Source organism: Peromyscus californicus, unplaced genomic scaffold (assembly GCF_007827085.1).
Source record: "Peromyscus californicus insignis strain IS unplaced genomic scaffold, ASM782708v3 Scaffold_8__1_contigs__length_139910024, whole genome shotgun sequence".
NCBI lineage: Eukaryota > Metazoa > Chordata > Mammalia > Rodentia > Cricetidae > Peromyscus > Peromyscus californicus.
This window is the reverse complement of record NW_026294606.1, coordinates 35754491-35776484: the sequence shown is the minus strand read 5'-3', so window position 1 is coordinate 35776484 and position 21994 is coordinate 35754491. Positions and strand designations below refer to the sequence as shown.

Sequence of the window (21994 nt, the reverse complement as noted above, 5' to 3'; positions counted from 1 at the left end):
AGCAGAAACTAAGGAATTATATTTTTAAGACAAAAAAGCTTGTCCCGTAAGCTAATTTTTGTAAAGCTTCCTAATAGTAGGACATTTTTAAAAGAAAACCTATTGCCTTGGAGAGAAAGAATCAAGTTCTAGGTTTACAGCCAGGTACAAAAATTTGAACTTAAAAAATACTTTAGATAATTTACATTTAGAAACACCTTTCACAAAAATTTGAATCTAATAAAAATTATTTTTAATAAAGCAAAATGTGCCTTTCTCATAGCTGTTCTCACTATGACAGCTGAAATCCCCTCATACCTTCTGCACATACAATTGTACATGGTAATTAGAATTTTAACTGTAATTATCTTACAACTACCAAAGACACAAGAAACTTATCTGAAACTATTTCTCAGTACATTAGCAATTTATGGAAGCTATATTTCTTTTTTTTTTTTTTTTTTTTTTTTTGGTTTTTTCGAGACAGGGTTTCTCTGTGTAGCTTTGCGCCTTTCCTGGAACTCGCTTTGGAGACCAGGCTGGCCTCGAACTCACAGAGATCCGCCTGGCTCTACCTCCCGAGTGCTGGGATTAAAGGCGTGCGCCACCACCGCCCGGCTGGAAGCTATATTTCTTACTCATCTCAGATAATATACTTAGATCCTTGAGTTTTAGGCATTTCTCTCTCTCTCTCTCTCTCTCTCTCTCTCTCTCTCTCTCTCTCTCTCTCTCTCTCTTTGAAAATTTACTTCTGGTTTTCTCATTTGCCCCTCTTTAAATCTATCACAGCCACCATGTCATTGCTGAAGTTAAATCCTTCAGGAATTGGAATTATAAAAACAAAGTTAATACATGTTAAATGGAAGTAAGTAAAATCAATTTATGCTTCCTTTCACTAAGAAACATTGGTCTTGCAATAACTTGAAGTTTGAGGGGATTTTTGGTCAGGCTGCTTTATATATTCATGACATTCCTTTAGCCCAAATACAACTGAAACTCCATTTTCTCTTGGTCTATAGAGACCATCCCTTGTCCTTCTCTATTAAATCATGGGTTTTTATGGAACACTTATTGCTTGTTAAAATGTTTCTTTTTGTTCTCAGGTTATCGAGGAGAGTTAGATATGTATGCATTAAAAGCCTAGGAATACTTAAATTGATCTAATGTGCTGACTTTCAAGCTCTAAGATTTAACAATTAATTTTGTCTATATGACATAAGATGAAAAAATTACATCTACATTTGGCTAACACTTCACTGAAACAGAACTATTGCCTTTATTTTCCTTCTTGCCTTTACATTGTCCATATGTGTGTGTATCATGCGTGTATGTGTGTATATATGTTTGCATGTGTGCACATATTCTTGTTGAGGCCCAAGGGTGAGAAACAGAGTCTTCCTCAATAACTTTCCACTTTATATATTGAAGTAGGGTCTCTTGTGGAAACTGAAGCTAATCCACTTGGCTACTCTAGCTAACTAGCTTGTCCCAGGTCCCCCTGTATCTGAATCTTATGAGCTGTGGTCACAGGTGGGCCACCAGGCCTGCCCATCTTTTTACATAGGTTCTGAGGATCCTAACACTGGTTCTCTTGCTTGTGTGGCAAGTGCTTGGCCCACTGAGCCATCTCCCCAAGCCTTATTTATTATTTACTTATTTAGGTTGAGTTTTGTTAGATAGTCCAAGCTAGTCTGAAATTTAGGATCCTCTTGTCTCTGTTACCCCAGTGCTGGATGTACAGGTGTATCTCCAGCAAGAAATGTTAACACCTTCACATAAATACATATTCTTCTCCATAAAGTGGCAATTAAGATTGCATGCTGAACAACCTAAAGCCACTTATCATCTCTACAAGGTAAAACGTACATAGTCAGGATTATACACTTAGAAGACACTATTATCCTTCTACAACACAATGAGGTATTCAATATAGCCATAGACATGTAAATGGCTCCCTTACTCTGGCTATGAACACAGAAACCATTAGGAAGCAAGTAATGGAAGCAGAGGACCACTTGACAGGAGCAAGACATGGGAACCAACATCAACAGATCAAGGAAGGACCAGGAGGAAGCTGACTCTGGAATTTTGTCTTGATTTAATTCATTTTAAGAATTCAGAAAAGGAAACTTCATTGCCTGAAATTCAGAAAAGCCAGTTGTTTGAGACTTTGACTTGCAAGCATCAAAGTGTTTCCAGTACGTTGCAAGGAGGTGAAAGCTACCAGGGTAGATTATTTTCAGAGCCAAAGATACAATAGCATCTCAGAGTCTTCTTCTAATGCTCACATCCCATGATGCTGTACTATGTCTTTCGACACAAGTCAATCATCTGTCTTCATTTCCTGGTCCTCCAAGGTAAAGGGAGACTGAACCAACCTCGGATTTCCAGTGAGGAAAAAAAATGTGTCAATATTGAACATATGCATACTTTGTTCTTGTCATTCCCTAAACAATTCGGTGTAACAAATATTTACATAGCATTTTTATTGAACTAGGTATTTGAAGTCATCTAGGGAACAGGACCCAAGAAGGTTCACATAGGTTATATGAAAATATTGGGTTATTTTATATAAAAAGTGTTAAATATAGACATTATTATCCACATGGGTCCTGGAACTAACCCCTCAGATATCAAAAAAACAACTTCATATATTGTGGAAGATGCTTCTCATGCCACCTGAAAAGGTGATTGGATGTTCAAACTTCAATACAATGCATGAAAGAGCATCTCTTTCTAACTATATTGTGAATGATATAATGTGCTGTGGGATGATTCTTCTGTGAATTATATTACTCCCATTGGTTAATAATAAAGCTGTTTGGCCTATGGCAAGGCAGGATAAGGTTAGGTGGAACAATCGAACGGAGGACTTTGATGAAGAGAGTGGAGTCTCAGCAGACAAGAGCAAGCCACCCAAGAAACCAGTTGCCAGAGGACCAGTAAAGCCAAGGCTATGTGACAATACATAGATAAATAGAAATGTGTTAATTTTAAATATAAGAGTTAGTTAGTAATAAGCCTGGGCTATCAACTGAGCATTTTGTAATTAATATAAGCTTTTGTGTGTTTATTTGGGACCAGGCAGTTGGGACAGAAGGAGCTGGGAGGTCAGGACAGAAAATTCGACCTCTCTTTACAATAATGTGTAACTTTGAATCTAGCCTTTCTTAATTGGAGAAGGTTCTTTCAGATACCAAGACTAAACAGATTTTAAATATCTGAGAAGACACTGGTTTAACAGAAAAGGGAAGAAATTTTCAGGACAGTAAAATGAATAGCCAGTAGCTTTAGGGGGAAAAACAAAAGATCCTCATGCAATAAACAGTGGTATGCAAGACCCAAGGATCCCATAGTCTGTGACCATTATTGTGAGCATGAGAAAACCTTTCCAGGGAGTTTGTTGCTGAGCCTAGAAACACATATTCCTCTAGGGAGCGTTCAGCAAGCTCTTTCTGTAAAGGCCAAGTTCATGGATATTCTGGATGCTATAGCCCTGTTACCTCTCTTGTAGCCCCCAACTCCCCAACTTTAGCCACAACACAGTTCTGGACAATGTAATGAACAGCTATAGCTGGGTTTCTGTAAAACATCACTTGCAAATGCCACACTGCAAAGCAGATGCAGCCTTCTAGGCACACCATATGAATGTCCACACCATCAAGCACTAGTCTACATCCTAGATGAGCATCATATTCATCACAAGCTATGGAGAGAAGACACAGTTCTTCCAGGACACCCAAAGTGATTTTTAAATTTTTTTCCAGAATGTCCTAAGGTAAATTTTTAAAAAGTGGATGTCTTACTTAGGGTTTCTAGTCCTGTGATAGAACACCAGGACCAAAACCAACTTGGGGAAGAAAGGATTTATTTCATCTTACAAATTTCTTATAGTACATTCATCTCCCAATGTTTCTTAGAGTACATCATCAAGGGAAATAAAGGCAGGAACCTGGAGGCAGAAACTGATGCAGAGGCCATGGAAGAGTGCTGCTTAATGGATTCTTCCTCATGGCTTGCTCTACCTGCTTTCTTATGATACCCAGAACCAAAGGCCAGGGATGGCACCAGGAACTGGGCCCTCCCACATCAATTTTCAATCAAGAAAGTATACCACAGGCTTGACCATAGGCCAGTCTGGTTGGGGCATTTTCTCAATTGAGGTTCCATCTTTTAAAAGAACCCTAGCTTATGTTGAGTTGACCTAAGTTAACTAGCACAGTAGATATGTCAGTCGTGAACCTTGTGAGCTACAATAACACTAGCCTGGCAGAATGGGCTTACTGGTTCAATATTGGCCTCGATGTCATGGGGTAACTAACTGCTTTCCGATTGGATTCAAGTCCCACCACACAGGAGGCAACTGTAGCCTAGTCAAGGGCTGGTAGATAGGGAGATATCCTAGTGGAGAACCTACTACCACTTTTTCTAAATGGACATGTACTAAAACTTTCCTGCTAAACACTCATATTTATACCCATAGATTAGTTCTGCTCTCAGCCTTTATCACAGAAGCTTCATATTGCAATGAGTGCTATTGCAAGGACTCATAACTCATTGAAATGCTAAGAATAAGGTATGGGTCATGTTGAATCCCTAAAGGGTCATCTATAACATCTCCTCCATGGCCCAGGGAATATTCCAGAAGAAGGAGCAGGAAGGACGGAAGAGTTGCAGGACAGGAAAGTATGTTACAAAAAAATGTCTTCTGGATATGACATAGTTGTTTCATTCATGAACTCACTTTAGCTGTGGTTATCCACATGAGATCTATATGTCATTGGGCCAACCAGTGCTTCATCAAGGAGAGGGAAGAGCCCCATGAGGCCCCACCCTCTCTTTGAGGGACTACTGACAGTGAGTGGTAGCTTGGGAAGGGCTTTTTCTTTCTTTAGTGGTACAGCCACAGAGAAGTTGGTCACGCGCTAATAAATAACTTCCCACACCCATCCAAACAACCAGTTACCCAAACAAACCTAACTAAACTCAGTGGTCTCACACAAAGACATGAGAATAGGAGGGGACTTACTGGGGAGAAGGGTTTCAGTGGAAGAAAAAGGAGGAATAAGAGAAGATAATGGATCCAGTTCAGAATCACACACCAGTCAGTTTCTCTGCCTTTATAGGTGCCTTTTTATTCTTTCCTTTCTGTTTGTTAGATTCTCAGCTCTGACTTGCTTCTCTGATATTATTTACCAATCCATGACTGATCTTGTCATCTTGATTGGCTTTAGAGACACCCAAGAGATTAGTAAAGTACACTTGTATTTGTATTTATGAAGGCACTTCCAAGGAAGATTAATTTGGGCATGTGGTTTTCTGAATGTGAGTAGAACTATATCAACAGTGTAGCCATCTTGAGCTCCTGGGAGTTTTCTGGCATATTCAGAAGAGACTAAGAAACAATGACTATTCCAACAGGATGCAGCATAGGGCTGTTGGAAAGTCATAACAAAGCATGCTTATCACAGGGAGATCTTAGGTTTATGTTAGAACCTCTCACAATGAAGTCCTCAATTAAAGTGCTCTACAAGCCGGAGGTTATTAAAAGGCCATGCTGAAAGCCCTGGGATGGGGTGGGGAGACGACAACACAAAGATCCTTCTTGTCTCATTTATTTTCTACAACAGAATATTTTAGGAAAGCGTTGAGCTTTAGCTGAACTACAGAGAAAACAACGTCAAATGAACTTCCTAAAGTTGATTTGTGAAATGTTGTCTGGTTTTCTTTCCGTCTCTGGTGACAGGAGTTTCTTCAGGTAAACCACCCTGGAATGCCAGAGCACACAGAGATTATTGGCCTCCTTTTTTTATGTAGCCTTGAACTACACAGGATATTTTATTGCACATTTACTGCTTCCAATTTCCCCAGATTGTTGAACAATTTGTGCTTCTGAGACGTAAAAGACAGGCCAGAAACCTGAGGCCACAGGCTTCAGCTCCAGATCAAGCACTGCCTTACAGTCTGACAGCCTTTGACAATTTGGCACGCACTTTGGAAGCTATCAAACTATGTTACACCCAGGAAAGAGAAAACATAAAGTCTTTGTGGGGCAAAAATGTGTAGTGTGTGTGTGTGTGTGTGTGTGTGTGAGAGAGAGAGAGAGAGAGAGAGAGAGAGAGAGAGAGAGAGAGAGAGAGAGAGAGAGAGAGATATTTGGGGTTAATAGTTATTGATGAACGTGGAATACATGCTTCACTGAGGAGGTAGCTCACTAGCATCACATCACTTTTTATTATTGTGCTGTACAAAAAAAAATCTGTGGTGCATAGCACACATCAGCTCTCTGTCTGGACTCACTGGTGACCACTTCATTCCAGTTTACAGTGCTAAGAAGAAAATTTAAACTGCAACAGTCAGTATAATCATTTCTCAAGTAGATCTGTTCCTTTATCATCCAAAAGAAGAGATAAAAGGAGTGAGGGTATTTTTCTGTGTTTGCATTCCATGTAATACCATGGGAGGGATAATGACACCACAGCTTTAGAATCTGTCATGTTGCCTGCAATGTTTTGACAAGGCTGACTTCGGCCTGTGGAACAAATCACAATAAAAGCCTGAATGTGTGGCCTTCCAGCAACCAGAAGTTTTTTTTTCCCCTAGCAATTTTGAGTTTTCCCAATGTGGTCAAAATTGATAGTTATGATTTATGGCTGTTTGTAAGATTATATTGTGTATTCTCAATCAAAGGTTTACATTTTGACAGCAAATTTTATTGTCTATTACTACACCTTAGTGCTTTAAAATCCAGGCAATCCACACTTATTATATAGTACATTATAAACATAGCATTTTAATATGATAGAACACATTACAGCACTGTAACTATATTACAAATCTGTTTTTATAGTATGTATACAAGTGCTTTGTAGGATGTATTTTTAATATAATTTAAACATACGACATGGGTGAGTTATCAGTACATGAATCACAGCAGTCGCATCTGTATGCAGGCAGCGTGAAAGGCTTGGGACAGACTAGAAGGCTTTCATCTTCGGGATTTGTTTTCCGACAGTAATGCTTGCAGGACTAGCGTGAAGTATCTTGGGAATAAGAATCAAGTCTACGTACACAACTCATATTTCACATACGCATGACCTGAAAGTAATTTTATACAACTTTTTTATCGACACCAGTGGATTGAAAGTTCCTATATCCTCTTTGAATAATTTTGACATCTGGTCTTCTCATCAGCTTTTACATTTTTATCATGCTCATCAAATGTATTGGCATACAATTTCCATATTCTCTTATCCTTGGCCAATGATAGTCTATGTATGTAGTGCTGTTTCTCACTGATATATAGACATTGGGGACAATGCTGAAGAGCCCATGAAACATTGGATATCTGCTACAACAGAGAATTTTCTGACCCAAATGTTAGCAGCACCAAGAATGAGATGAGTGGGTTCTTGGAAATTGATTTCAATTCTTTTCTTCACGTATAGCCTACTATATCACCTCTGGATTACTTGCAAGCATTCTGAGTCAGCTCTTTGGGATGAAAATGTGGATGGCTGTGTGTGTGTGTGTGTGTGTGTGTGTGTGTGTGTGTGTGTGTGTGTGTGTGTGTGTGTTGTGCAAACCTAACAGCTTCCAGAAGAGACTCATGAAGGGTCAATTCTAACAGTGGTTCCAGAGTAGAACCTTCCTCTGCTCACCACATTCTCTCGGTGTCCTAATCCGCAATGGTAATGGTATTTATGAAGCTCCTGGGACACAGTGACAGCTTCCACATGAAAAAATGATAACGGCTTATTAGAGAGGAGCTTTGTCCAGTAGAAATGGAAGATAAGGCATGTGTATCGTTTCAAATGATCTAGAAGCCACATTTTAAAGTAAGAGCAAAAAGGAGTTGTGGATGTAGCTCAGTTAATAGGGTGCTTGTCCAACACTCATGAAGCCCTGGGTTCAAGACTCAACATGAAACTAGGTGTGTCTGCATCTGCATACACACACATAATCCCAGCACTCAGATGGCAAAGGCAAGAAGAGGATCAGAGGTTCAAGGTTATCATTGGCTACATTGTGAGTTCAAGGCCAGTCTGAGCTGTATGAGACTGTCTTAAAAGGAAGTAAAATAAATATCAGTTCTAAAAATTGTAAACTTTAATACATCAAAAATACTAATGTTGTACCATTCACCACTTTTAATACCATCATCAATATTTAACTTGGTGAACTATATTATTTCACATTTCCTTTATCATGGTAAGTTGGTTTTATCCTTACAAAACATCTCCATTTGTACAGTCATGTTCCTAGTACACAGTAGTCATACATTTCCAGTCCACTGCAGTTAGTAGCCTCAATTGGGCAAATGACTACCTTAGACAACATGTAGTCTAAACTTCTGTTCTCATTTGTAAGTTCACTATATATTTAAATTTTTGTTTTCATCCAAATCCCCCAGTATAAATACAGATTCAAGATAAGTATATCTGATATTCCAGAAACAAAAGCATGGAGAAATCTGGTAGATTTCAAGACGTGGAACTCTTCTTCCTCTTCCCTTGAATATAGGAAATATCTCCAGGGTAACAGTTCTTCATGACGTAACTTCAACTGTGATGTCATTAGTCCACTTGGAAACCCCAAGTTTATGACACTCCATATACCATGACTAAGTAAAGAGAAACTTGGTCACAGCTTCAAAAATATAGGATCTCCAAAAACATAGGATACCATGTTCATTGCCACTCTGTTCACAATAGCAAAGAAAAGAAAACAACCTAAATGTCCTTCAACTGATGGACGAATCACCAAAATATGGTACATATACAAAATGGTATACTATTCAGCTGCAAAAAAAAAAAAAAAATGAAATCACTACATTTTCAGGTAAATGGATGGATCTGGAAAACAGTTTATTAAGTGAGGTAACTCAGACCCAGAAAGAGAAATGTTGCATGTTCTTTCTTGTCTGAAATTCCTAGCTTCAAATTCTCAGATTTGAGTAACTGCAGAAATTCGGAAAGTAAAAAGGGACCATGGAGGTTTGAAAGGAGCCCCAGAGAGGGGAAATGCAGGATGCAGGTGAGGAGGAAAATGGAAAGAGCAGGGTGAATCTTTAACAGGGGAAATAGGGACAATACAGAAGGAAGAAGAGGGAGGATGGATAAATAACATCAAATATGTTTGAAAAGGCCATAAAGAATCATATTACATCACATGTAAGACATGTATCTATCAATAGCCTTAGACTAACAAAACCCCAGTCCATGTATGAGAAATCTCCTTTCAAGTTGTTCATAAGGGGAATCCAAAAAACTGAAAAGAACTATAGCCAACCGGGGAAAGCTGGAAATGGAAGAGATGGTCTACAGGGAAGAGTATATCAGTTGGTTGACCATGCTATCTACATGTGTATGGAGTGGCTTGAAAGCAGATGCAATGTGGACATTTTAAGACAGATTCTATAAGTCATTAGTGCTCAGTACCAAATTTAAAATACAGGAAGAAATAAAGGAAGAAGCAAGGAAGGAAAGAAGGAAAGGAGGGAGGGAGGGAGGGAGCAAGGGAGGGAGGAAAGAAAGAAAGAGGAAAGAGACAAATGTAGACATAGATAACATCTATTCTGGACCTTTCCTTGCACAACTGAGCTACACTGAGAAAATACTAATCATTTTTAAGTTCTTTTTCTATTTTTGAAATTATAATTATATTTATTCCTTCCCTTTCCTTCCTCCAAAACTCACAAATACCTCATTCACTCTCTCCTTCAAATTTGTGGCCTCTTTGTACACTAATTGTTCTCCCATGCTTATATGTATTCCTAAATATAACCTGTTCAGTCCATATAAGTTAATTTGTATATATGTTCTCAGGGCACTGGACAACCAATTGATGTACTCTCCTTGAGGAAGACCACTTTTCCTGTTCTCGGCTTTCTGAGTTGGCTATAGTCCTTTATGTAGGGTTGAGGGCTCATGGTCTTTTCTCTGCCCAGTTTGGCATATCCATAAATATACATATATAGTTTTAATGAACTTTTCTCATCTTGCTAATGGCCCTCTCTCCAAGAGCCAAAGACCAACTAACAAAAACTCCAATACCAGATATGGGAAACCCTCACTTGAGTTATTGCCCAGAGCTGTGGAAGAGACCCCCAAAATGTACAGCCTATTACTGCTCCTGCCCCTGGTTACCTCCAAGAGGTGGAAGGCAAGTCCCTATTGCTGAGGACACCATGCACTTCAGAAACAGTCCCCATAATGCCTGAGCTGGAATTGACCTAAATGTCTCTCCATCAAGACTAGCTTTTACAGTACCAGAGGTCATCATGCAGGCTTCCAAAGGAGAGAGACAATCAACAGTTCTACCCAGATACAATGCCTATGAAAATACTAATTTCTTAAGGGTCTTACGGTGCTGTGGACAGATTTAAAGTAAATGGGATTGGTTTACCTTTATGGATTTGGTATATAATACAGCAAGTCAAGCTTCCAGGGTCAAACACTGATTTTAAAATAAGCAATGCTATGACAGCACAGTCCTCTACCACACTACCATTCTGTCTGTACAGGTTCTTGAGAGTAATTCCAAAGGGATGTCTGCAAACTCAGTGAGCCCTGTTGGCCTCAATGAGTACTCAAAACTAATTGGGACCGCCAACCTCCAGCCCTAAATCCTAACATGGTGGAGACTAGATCAAGAGAAGGCACACTCTTTCCAAACTGTTTACTCTCCCTCATTTGAATTGGCTTTAAATTATCAATATTTTGCTATGAGCCTTCTCTGTTTTATGATTTATGTCTGTTATTAAAAAAAAAAGACAAAGCAAACAAACAGTTTCCATACCTCCTTAAGAGTCCACTGGCTCTAGTTAAGATTGATGATCACCAAACACCACTCCTGATATTTCTGGGTTTTCTGCTGAAATGCCCTGACATGCAGATCTCTGTGGAATGTTCTTCCAATAACCAAGTGTAAAGAGAGTTCCTAAAATTAAAACATTACAAATCCCTCACATCTTTTGCTCTGAGCACAGCAACATTCAAGGTGCCAGCAGTCATTCTTACAAAACAATACTGGCATTCTTCATGCTTGTAACTGGACCCCGAGACCAAGGGGCCTCTGTGCTGTGAACTTTAATGACTGTGGCCTGGAAAATCAGATGAAGGAGGGACTCCTGGTAACAGAACAAGGACAAAACACCGGAATCTATAGTAGTTAGAGGAGGAAAAACATGCTAAGCCCAGTGTCATCTACCTGGTACTTACCATTTGTCTTTTATAGGATGGATGAATAACCTAGATAATAAGAGGGGTAGGCAGAGTCCAAAGCCATGACATCAAATATATTTGAAAAGAAAACGAAGGAAATGGATCATTTCTAAACGGTTCTAGCTAAATGCCCATTTTTACGTATCCGCTTCTTTCAAAATATTCAATCACACCTAGCAAATGGAAGTGAGTACAAAGAGACTTTGGCTTGCATGCTGTTCCATTCACTTTTCTGGGGTTGGTGGCCATTTGTAGCCACTGGCAATAGCAAGGGAAAAGCCCCAGGGAGACCAGAGACATTCAGCCGCACCCCACCCCTCCTGCTGCCGCACCTCTGCTGTGAATGTGCTTAGCCTTGCTGGGAAGAAAGGGTCCTCCAAAGCATCAAAGAGCATTTTTCTAACATTTCTCTTAGACAACCAAAGGATTTCTTTTTATTAAGAAAAAATATAAAGACAAGCTCAGATACCAAGTATCCAATTCAACGGATGTTTCCAGAACATTTTTCATTTAATAAGCTTCTCAACTGAGAACATCGTACTCAGAATAAGACATACATTTTATGAAATTCCTATGAAACAATAATGATTATTATTGCTTTTAAAACAGTATCTGTTCTTGTTAATTTTTAAAATTTTGTTTTCTCCTTTCATCTTTGTGTAGCTCTCTTATCTAAATAAAAGTGTAGAACGAATGGTTTTTGATCTCTGGACAAGGCAAAGAAATGTGTGTATTTTTCACTTAACTGATTCTGTGACTAAGGGTAAGCCACTGCCTCTTTAAGTCATTTTCCATGACTGCTGGGATAGATTCAATCTCATCATTAATTTATATTCACTATTAATAGTTTAGCAAAAGTCCAAGTGACATGTGTAATATGAATGATTAGGATATACATGCAGAATGGGCAAATTTATGGCAGCCATTAATTTCACTATTATTTGAGCACTGAGAACACACAGATGGCTCCACTGGGTATCAGAGAAAGACACAATTTTCCAGCCTGGGGTATGTGCAGTCCCATGGAGGTGAATAACACTTTAACAGGAATCCTGTGGATTAGGACAGTCTAAGCCACATTTAGGTGCTGAAAAGGATTCAAAGAAAGCAGACTCGAGAGGAATGGAGAAGTCAGGTTGTTGATGAACGGCAAATGCATTTTTTTAAGAAGTCACCAGACACATAACCAGTTCAAGACTGAAGAATGCTAGCAGACTCCTGTTCCGCCAAAGCCACTGGACCAGGATAAGGTTTTTGGAAGAGCTAAGCCTTAATCATAATTTGAAAATAATGCAAATATAGCCTTACGGCAAAAGAATGGGTGCCCTCCCCCACGCCCCCCCTCCCCGCCTTCTTTTGTTTCCATCTGTCTTTGGCCTTACAAACAGGAAGAAAAAAAAAGCTGTTTGTCTAGGGCACTCTATGAAGAGAATTAGCTAAAATCCAAGTCAACTTTTAAAAATTCGAAGAGAATAAATATGCAATCCCTCCCAGTATAGTGGACACCTATATATTTACCTCTAGTCTTGCCCAGCCAGTGAGCTCCAGGTTCAGTGAGAGAGCTTGTCTCAGCAAAAGAAAGTGGAGAGCGACAGAGGAAGACACCTACCATCAACCTCTGGCATTCACATAGACATGTGCGCATGTCACCCACATATACCAGACACACATATAGAAATCACCTTTTTAGCAATTTCTATTATAGTTCATTTAAATTACTGTATCTTATCAGGAGTCTTTACTGTTGATTTCTTACTATGCCAGATTTGTAAATGAAGCTTTAGGACATATATATATACAGATATAAAACTGTAGGAGAAAGTGCATTGCAGATCAACATCTACATAGCCTGTGATTTCATGCCTCCAGGAATAAGGGCCAGCTAGTCCAATACAGTATTTACACTGATTCAACAGTAGTACCCAGACAGCAGCACAATGGGAGGCTGTGCTCCAATCATTTTCTGCTGTTCATTTCATTTTTAATTATGTGTATATGTGTGTCTGTGTGTGGATATGTCCACATGTGAAGCAGCTGCCCATTGTGTCCCAAAGGAGGCTGTCAGATCTGCTGAATTGGAACTATAGGCAGTTATGCACTGTCCTACAGGGATGCTAGGAACCAAACTCAAGTCCTCTATAAAAGCAATACATTCTCTAGACCCCTGCAGACTCATTCTTTGTCATTTTTTCAATTTCCTGTCAGCCCTTCAAATACAGAGTAGGAACTCTCTCTTCACCCCTGGCAACCAACACCAGAAGGGTAATTTTGCAAAGTTAAAAAAATGTCTATTTCTTCTTGCATCTTGAACAATATCGTCTTAAGAAAGAGTAATTACGTTTACTTTAATCCTTGAGTTCCAAAATGAATTGTCTTATTCCTGTCATCACAGAGAATCAACACTCAGTTGACTGGCAGTGAGTTCAGATTATAAATGATACTGCTCTTCCTTCTTTTCTTAATTTTTTGTGAACTTTTTAAATCTTCACCTTTTTAAAAAATATATTGAGGAGTATTTCTGTTATGTTTAAGTCGTATCTTCAAGATACTATAGGTAACAATATACCTGTGTCTATAGCGCATAGGCCGAATCTGGCCCATTGCCTGTTTCTAGAAGTGAAGTTTCATTGAAAGGCAGTCTGGATCACTCATTTATATTCTGTCTGTATTTGCACCTTGCTGCCTTTAGCTCTATCAGGCAAGCTGAGCAATTGCATAGGGATTAGGAGCCGTAAAACGTAACTACTTGGACCTTCATCACTAAGCATGTCCACAAATAACCAGCTACATTATACAGCTATGAAATTTTCTTTCTGAATAACCATTAATTTACTCATTTTTAAGTAATTGGATAACCATTCATCTTCTCATTCATTCATCCATCAATCAGCCAACTTCTCTGCACCTAGCACATGGACAAAATGGAGATGAGAGATGTGGGAGAAACAGGCTAACAGCATGGCATGTACTGATTATCTAAGAAGAGAAAGCAGGTAAAGGAGAACAGGACAGGATCAGGCTGAGGGGCAGACAGGATCTCAGGTGGCACACAGTTTGGGCACTTAGGATTGTTGAAACACTCCTAGCTGTTTAAATGATGATATTGAAAATCTCTGGGCTAGAGTATGTTCACACGACTTCACAAAGACACAGACTGACTTACTGTTAGATCGTCAACAGGATCAGTTGTTGAGATGGCTTGAAAGAGCTGTCGCTTATTGGTGAGGTCAGAAGGGCTGATCACCTCCAAGTACTAGGTCTTAAAGCCACCAGTCCTTTTCCCAAGCTACAGGGATTAGGTGACATCAGATCTTGGACAGAATACTTGACAGAGATATTTTACTTGGCATCTAACTGGACTTGGTGACCCCAACAACCACTTGTCTGATTTCCCCAAAATTCACTGTTCTATGTTGGGCCATATAACTGGAAAAGCCAGCTTGATGTGAGAGCAGAAAAGAAACACTCACCTAATAAATAATCAATGCAATGAGGGAGTGTGCTTGTTCCTTTGGCTGTCTGATCAATGGCAGTGGATGAAGCAGATACTATTATACTATTGACATGCTCTAAGGGAATGTCTAGAAGTTAAGTTTAACTCAAGTTAAGTAAGCATAAATTACATTTTAAAATATGCTCTCTTTATTTTTGTTGGCACCGAATGCCTACTTCTTTAGTAATGGTTGAAAATCAAAGTAAGAAAAAAAAATTTTAACAACCAAGAAAGATTATACTGAACAATTCAATGTGGCCAATTCATTTTTCATTAAACAGCAAACATTCACTGTGACTACATACCTGGACACAGGCTATAAGCTCTATAAATTAGGCATCTGTGCATTAAAGAATGTTAATGCAAAATATGTCCTTATTTTACTGGTTTAAAATTGATGTTTTATTTCTATATCCTTGCACTTGAATATTTAAATAATTTTACATTGACTTTAGCAAAGTGAATATGGTAGAAGGTCAAAATGTTCATTTATTAAAATAACTTTGTAAGAAAAAATTGCATCATTTCAGAAGGAAGAGCACAGACGGATATTTTATACTCAGCAAAAATAAATTGACCTTTTATTCAATTACGAAAGATTGTTGGATGGTTGGAGCCCCTCATGATTAATATGCTATTGTGGGGACTCGCCCAGCTATGGAGGGCACAATTCATCCCTATATCAGGCAACGGTCTCTACTTCAGCTTGGTAAGCTGTATTTACATGCTAAAATGGAAACAACACTCAATGGATTTTTTTTTAAGAGGACAATCAATGGCTTTCTGGGTTAGATACCATTAAGTTATTTTGGGCTTGTTTTCACTACAGTGTCTGTATCTACATAATTCTGAATACCTAAAAAGCCTAAATGAAAAGAAAATCCACAGCTGAATATCCTCTTGCTTCTTTACACATAGCCAAGAAATCCAGTGGGACATTCTGACCACAGTCTCTTTTTCTCCTCTCCAGTGCTTATGTAGCTCAACTCCTTGTTTACTTGTGAACTCATAGTACTTTCTTACAAAAATTAATTTCAAATAAAAATGTCAGGATAATAACTATTTTCAGCACAAACACCACAGATAGCATATAATTAAAAAAGAAAAACTCCAAGTATTCTTGAATACACATTGCTTTAATTTTTGTCTTGATGGACTTTCAGATTATCTTAAAATGATCTATTAAAAATCCTCCTCTTGTAAAGATCTATTAAAACTGCAGACACTTGGGGACGCTGGGGGGGTGGAGGCAGGAATGGGTCAAGTTGTAAAATTGATTATGTGAGCTCTTTCTACACACAGTGCCTGTGTCAGCAACATGGAAAAACAGTCTCGAGACTGTTTTCTGGAGCTACACTTTCTTCTGCAGAAAAAAAGAAAGGAAAACAGTGCTTTTTGTATACTGGGAAACAAAGGGGTGGGTGGGGGCAGTTAAATTCTATCTCTGAGCATAAACATCATACTGGGTTTTTCAAAAGACAAAAATAGCCCAGAAAAAATATTTTGTAATAAAAAAGTGGTTTTATATATATATATATATATATATATATATATATATATATATATATATATATATATATGTTTTTTTCCTTGTCTAAATCTGGGATCTTGTCTATCTTATTTTAAACAAGCCAGCAACTGCAAGCTTCAATCTGTTTGGATAGAAAAAAATTTATGTAAATGTTTTGTTCAAGTCCAAAAGGGAAAAGGGGGGATAAAATATACAGTGTATGAAAGATGCATGCCCAACTCCAAAACAGCTTGTTACACAGAAGACAAGAAAAAAAAAATCATCTGCCCTTCTTCCAGACACGCCCAGCAGTCCTCAAGCTTGACTATCTCGCCGTTTGCAACATGGTTTCCATGCCCCCAACAGTGAGATTAAACAAAATTTCCTAACTGTTCCGCTCTCCCCCACTCCTGGTTCTTGGGGGTGAAGAACAGGAGGGGGAGAAGGAGAAGGTCAAAGAACAAATAGAAACAAAAATCTCTGTTTTTGCACTCTTTCTCTGCACTTGAGAAAAGGAAAAAAAAAACTGAGGCAGATCAATCTGTACAATGCTAAACCAAATCTCTTTAATTCCAGTCAGCTTTTATCATTCAGTCGCTGAGTCTGTGTGTGGAAAAATTCATGCTAATTCCCCCTAGCAACAGCCTCAGCCTATCAGGAGACTTTCTGTACCGTGCAGCTGCCTGCCAGAATAACTCTAAGTAGGTCAGGCCTGTATTTCTAAAAATGCTACGGTCTAGTAACCCCACTGTCCCGTCTGTCTGCCCTGCCCCATAATAACCTCAATTGCTTGGTGACACAATGACATACTATCCTGTTAGAGTGCAATCACATCATGCTACATTATTCTGCACGAGCATGGCTGGGTGAAGGACCCTCGGAGGGGCAGTATTAATCAGACAGCCATTCATGTCCACCAGCATTTCACTCCAGAAATGGGGACTGCATTAATGACCAGCTGTTTGAACTAACACAAACAAAATAATGTCTTCCACCCTGTTGGGTGAACAGAATACAGCATTCTGATCTGGCAGGTTCCACTCCTTGACTAAATCAAAGATGTAAATTAACTGGGCTCAGACAACATAGGCTTTGGCAACCTTAAAGTGAGTATATTTAAATTATATTACATGTGATTCAAAAAGCTATTCGTTTAATATACATGGCTCTCCTTGCCTACAATTTTCCCTAATCCACATTTTAAACAGGAAAGTGCATACATGGGTAACATAATACACATGTGCATATCGCCCAGAGACCCAACTGCCGAGGCTGAACTGAAATTGACTTCACTTCGGGCAGAGAAACAAAGCCGGTCAGGAGTAATTGTGCAGCATGAACACAAATACAACTACTAAATGCATGCAGCAGAGGAACACTGAAAACAAATAAGAGTAAACACCCTGAGCTTGTCGGCCAATCAGCTCCTCCCACCAGCTCTCTGTAGCGGGCAGAGAGTGCCAGCACCTCCAGACACCAGAGACAAGGTAGAGGAGTGAAGGTGCCCTTCAACTCTCAATCACAGTGGTATGACACCTCCCCACGGGATCGGCAGCAAGATGCTGTTTGGCTTCAAGACAACAAAAGCTTCGTCCAGGCACAAATTAAGAGCACTGAAAAACTCAGAACCCACACTCGGTAGAGATTTTAGAATCTAATGGGGCATAGGTACTTGAGTGTACTTTTGACTTTCCCCCTTTGACAGTCACAAACAGAAGCAAAAGTCATGGGGATGTACAGGGACAGGAGCCCAGCAGTGCAGTGTGGGGCTGTTTGGGACAGTATCTGACAGTGACAGAGAGCTTGCATACTCAATCTGCATGCTTCCAGGTCGACTGCTTCATGTAATAAACACATTCCCACTGACACACTGATCATTCTGCCGGAACTTAGGCAGAGTCCAGCCCGTGAGATGTGTGCCCCATCCATACTTGATTTTCAAACAGAAAAAAGCCTTCATGCATCTGCCCTTGTGTGAACTAGGCTTGATAACTTAGTTATGACTGTCTCCTGCACTCTGTGGCACACATCACACAGTTATTCTTGGAGAGATACAGTCTCTGACGCAACCATGAACCGCTAATTACAAGCTGCTGACATTCTGCTCGTCTCTGCAGCTTTGAAGTTCTGCTTTGTCTTAGGGGCTCTTTCAGCAGGCTCCCAGCCCTTACCCTCTCTTTTCTCTCTTTCAGAATTCCCTCTAGCTCAACCTGGAGAAAGGAGAAGGAATTATCAGACTTGCTTGGTTTCTTTCCTCTCCGCTCCACACCCCTAATTCTCTCTCTCTTCTCTCCTCTCCTCTTCTCTTCTCTTCTCTCTCTCTCTCTCTCTCTCTCTCTCTCTCTCTCTCTCTCTCTCTCTCTCTCTCTCTCCCCCCCCCCAACATAGATCTACAGTTTGGAAGTACAGTAATAAGATCCTGCCTCCGCCCCACCCTCAGGAATGCACTAACAGCTGGCCAAACATAATCCAGCACACAGAGCCGCTTTGTAGAATTCCTAACAAACAGTGGGTGGACAGGCCAGACATACGTCCCAGAGGAGCCCCCATGACAACTGGGAAAGCTGCTCGCTCTCAGCTCAGAGCTCAGTCCACCCAGCTCACTCCTAGCAATCGACAAGCTCCTTCTACCCACCCAGCCCTGACAGGCTATGGAGAAGCCATCTGCCTCCGACAGCAATCAGTAGGCTGCGAGCTTTCTTCACGCTGACATCAGCCATGCTCTGCTTCATGTCACACACCTCTGGAAACTCGACAGCTCCAACCCCCAGCCCATGATCAGCAGCAGCACCTGTACTTCACCATCTAGCTGTGAGCCAGGAGGACCCTCCCTCTTCCTTAAAGAATTTCCTTTATTAAGCACCACTGATCCTAGCATGGAAAGCATGTAAATCTAACACTGTATTCATCTCCACTGAATGCTTAGCCCCTGAAGCCTGTGGTATCCAGCTGGCCTCAAAGTCATCTGGGATACATTTATTTTGATGAAAATCGATCACATTTCTATTTAAGGGACAGAATTTTTCCGCCATACTGAATACAGCTGTGTTTACAGGGCTCTGTAGGAGAAGAAGAAAACAAAACTGCACAGTGAGTCTTAGCCCAACGCTGAGCACTCAGAACTTCAAGGAGTTAAAACTGAAGGGGCTTGCTCTGCCATTATAAAGAAAGTCTACACACAGCTGCTCTGGCCAAGCTTTCTGGCTAGCCAGGAAATGGGTGTTGAGCAGAAGCTGAAAATACTGGCTGTAATCAAGCCCAACCCAGCAAAGTGATTCTCTCTCTCTCTCTCTCTCTCTCTCTCTCTCTCTCTCTCTCTCTCTCTCTCTCTCTCTCCTCTCGTGTGTGTGTGTGTGTGTGTGTGTGTGTTACACACTCCCTTCCATGTCTCTACACACATGCACATGCACTTAAATCCATGCTGCAAGACTGCTATTTTCTCTGGGGACACTATCTAGTCACCCAGCCCATCAGTTTCTTCCTTGACAGTACCAGGGACATCCATGCTGCAGTTTACAGTTCCTCCATGCATGTGCTGGCATATACATTATGCCATCCTCCCTTAGACTAAGACTGCGGAGCCCAGAGCAATCTCCCCACAGTCAGTGGCAACATCGCCTCTTCTTTTCCCTCTGCCTTTCTCCAGCTCTGCCCTGCCAGGCAGACACAGCAGATACCTGGTTCATTCATCTTCCGTTCCACTCTCTGGGAAAAAAAGCACCACATCCAGGCCCGGGTTGTCTCTTCAGACTAATAATCCTAGAGAGCAGCCAGAGCTGGGTACATCAGGCAGGGGCTCCGGCTGCCCTCGCTCGCCCTGTATGCATAGCATCGGTGGGCATTGATGTATAGTATTCCTAAATTCCCCTTCCCAGTCCTTTGCATGCCCCTAGCATCCCATCCCAGTCTTCTGCAACTTCACCCTGTCTTCCAAGACCCCCATCCAGCTGTGAGGAGACCCTGGCCAGAGCTTGCAGCAGGTCCTTCTTCTGCAGGGCGCAGACAGGCGACTCCGGGGTTCTGGGTGTACGGTGGGCCATCTCAGGCGGGAGTCAGCAGAAACCATGCAGGTGAGGCAGGCGAAGCTTGGTGTGCCCACAGTGATGCAGCCCTGAAGCTGTGAAGAAGACGCTCTGGCTTCAGAATTTCAAAAAAACAAAAAGAGAAAAAGAAAGAAAAAAAGAAAGAAAGAAAACAGCGCAGCTCGGTGCCTGCGGGGGTGGAAAAAAATAGACACAACCAGAAAAAGCAATAGCTAAAATCAAATTTCAAAACAAAAATAGGAATACAGAGATCAGCATACTTGATGCGACTTTTATTTCTGACGTTTTCTTGGTTTATTGGCCTCCCCACCCCCTCCAAAAACTCCCCAGTCCCTGAACGCCCGTCTGTCCATGAGTGCCGAGTCTCAAATGCGGTTGCTCCACAGTGCCGCAGACCTACATCACATGAGGAAGCACATGACGAGCCGGAGTCGGCTGCTGCTGTGGTCAACTGTTCCGCCGAGGCAGAAGGGGGGTAGGAGGCAGTGCCCCTCTCACGCTGCCAGGAAGAAATTTCCTTAAAAGAACAATGGGAGGGCGGCATCTCAGAAGAAATGCTTGAGCAACGTGGACTTTTCCATATGCACACTGATGGAGAAGGACCGTGGGTACTTGAAGACGAGCAAAGGATGCTGTACCGCAGACACAAGCTGGATGGCAGCAATATTATTTCTTGTGTGTGCTCGTCAAAGCTGATTCCGTTGAAGTGGATTCCTGAAAAGCACATACCATGTCTTCCGAGCATGATCAGGCTTGGAAAACCAATTCTATTATCTCTCCTTGCAATCTGTATCTGAACCTGTATTGTGAATAATTTATTTTTAGACTAATAAGAAGAGGCTTGCCAAGACTGCACCCTTTCTATGGCGAGTAGTGCATGCAGTATTCACCCAAGTGGGAAAACCTTGTCCCTTTGTAGGGAGAGGAGAGAAGACAGTGTTTGTTGTTTAAAAAAAATAATAAAACAATTGCGATGTCTTATTTAAAGGCACACATACAACAGTAACGTTCCCTCAAAAGTCATCATTCAAAACAAGGGAGGCATTTCTGTTTCTTTAAATTGACAGGTCTCTGGTTTGCACATTGGCATCTCACGCTGGCATCTCACGCTGGCAAATGGGAGTGATGTTTTCTAACACTGGACAAAGCCCTTTAGCCACTTATATATTTGTACTTTGCAGCAAAAGGACAAGCAAAAACTGCTCCCCAAAACACCCCTCTGCAGAGGTACTGAGTGGGTACCACTGTTTCACTAGAGAGGACACATAGGAAAAAGATGACATCGTGGTCTGCAGATTCTGTCACACATCCCAAAATTAAACAGGTTGCCTATTTGGACACTCTCAAAATGTAAGAAGTATGCTAAGAAAAAAAATATATAATCATACTGGCTGATCAAAATGGAAGAAGTGTGAATGAATGAGGTGACTGTCTACTTCCTATGTCATTTGACTGTAGTTACCCAGATAAGAAGTCGTCAGTTCCTTGGTGATGCACACATAAGCCTTCCTCTGTATTCCTGTGTAAAGGGCTATTCCCGACCTGGGAGCTGTGTGGAGCAAGACAGGCATGTTCTCAAAGTGTAGCAACTGCACATGTCTTCTTTCCCTCCAAAGACAACCTTCTATCTATCACCCTGAGTACTGCAGAGTCAATCTAGGAAGCTCAGCAGCCATGCTGTTCTCTCCACCCCCTCCATCCCCTACCAAGTCTGATAGAACCCTTCTGTACAAGCGGCCCTGGG

The 21994-nt window shown here is 40.7% G+C and overlaps 1 long non-coding RNA gene across 1 annotated transcript; it reads right to left on the bottom strand.

Moving 5' to 3' along the window:
• Window positions 1–6752: 6752 nt before the first annotated feature.
• On the bottom strand, window positions 6753–21149 carry LOC128103499 (uncharacterized). Its single transcript, XR_008215703.1, has 2 exons — window positions 20511–21149; window positions 6753–20418 (listed from the first exon to the last, which is right to left on the bottom strand). It is a non-coding gene; the product is annotated as an uncharacterized LOC128103499 (long non-coding RNA).
• Window positions 21150–21994: the final 845 nt, after the last annotated feature.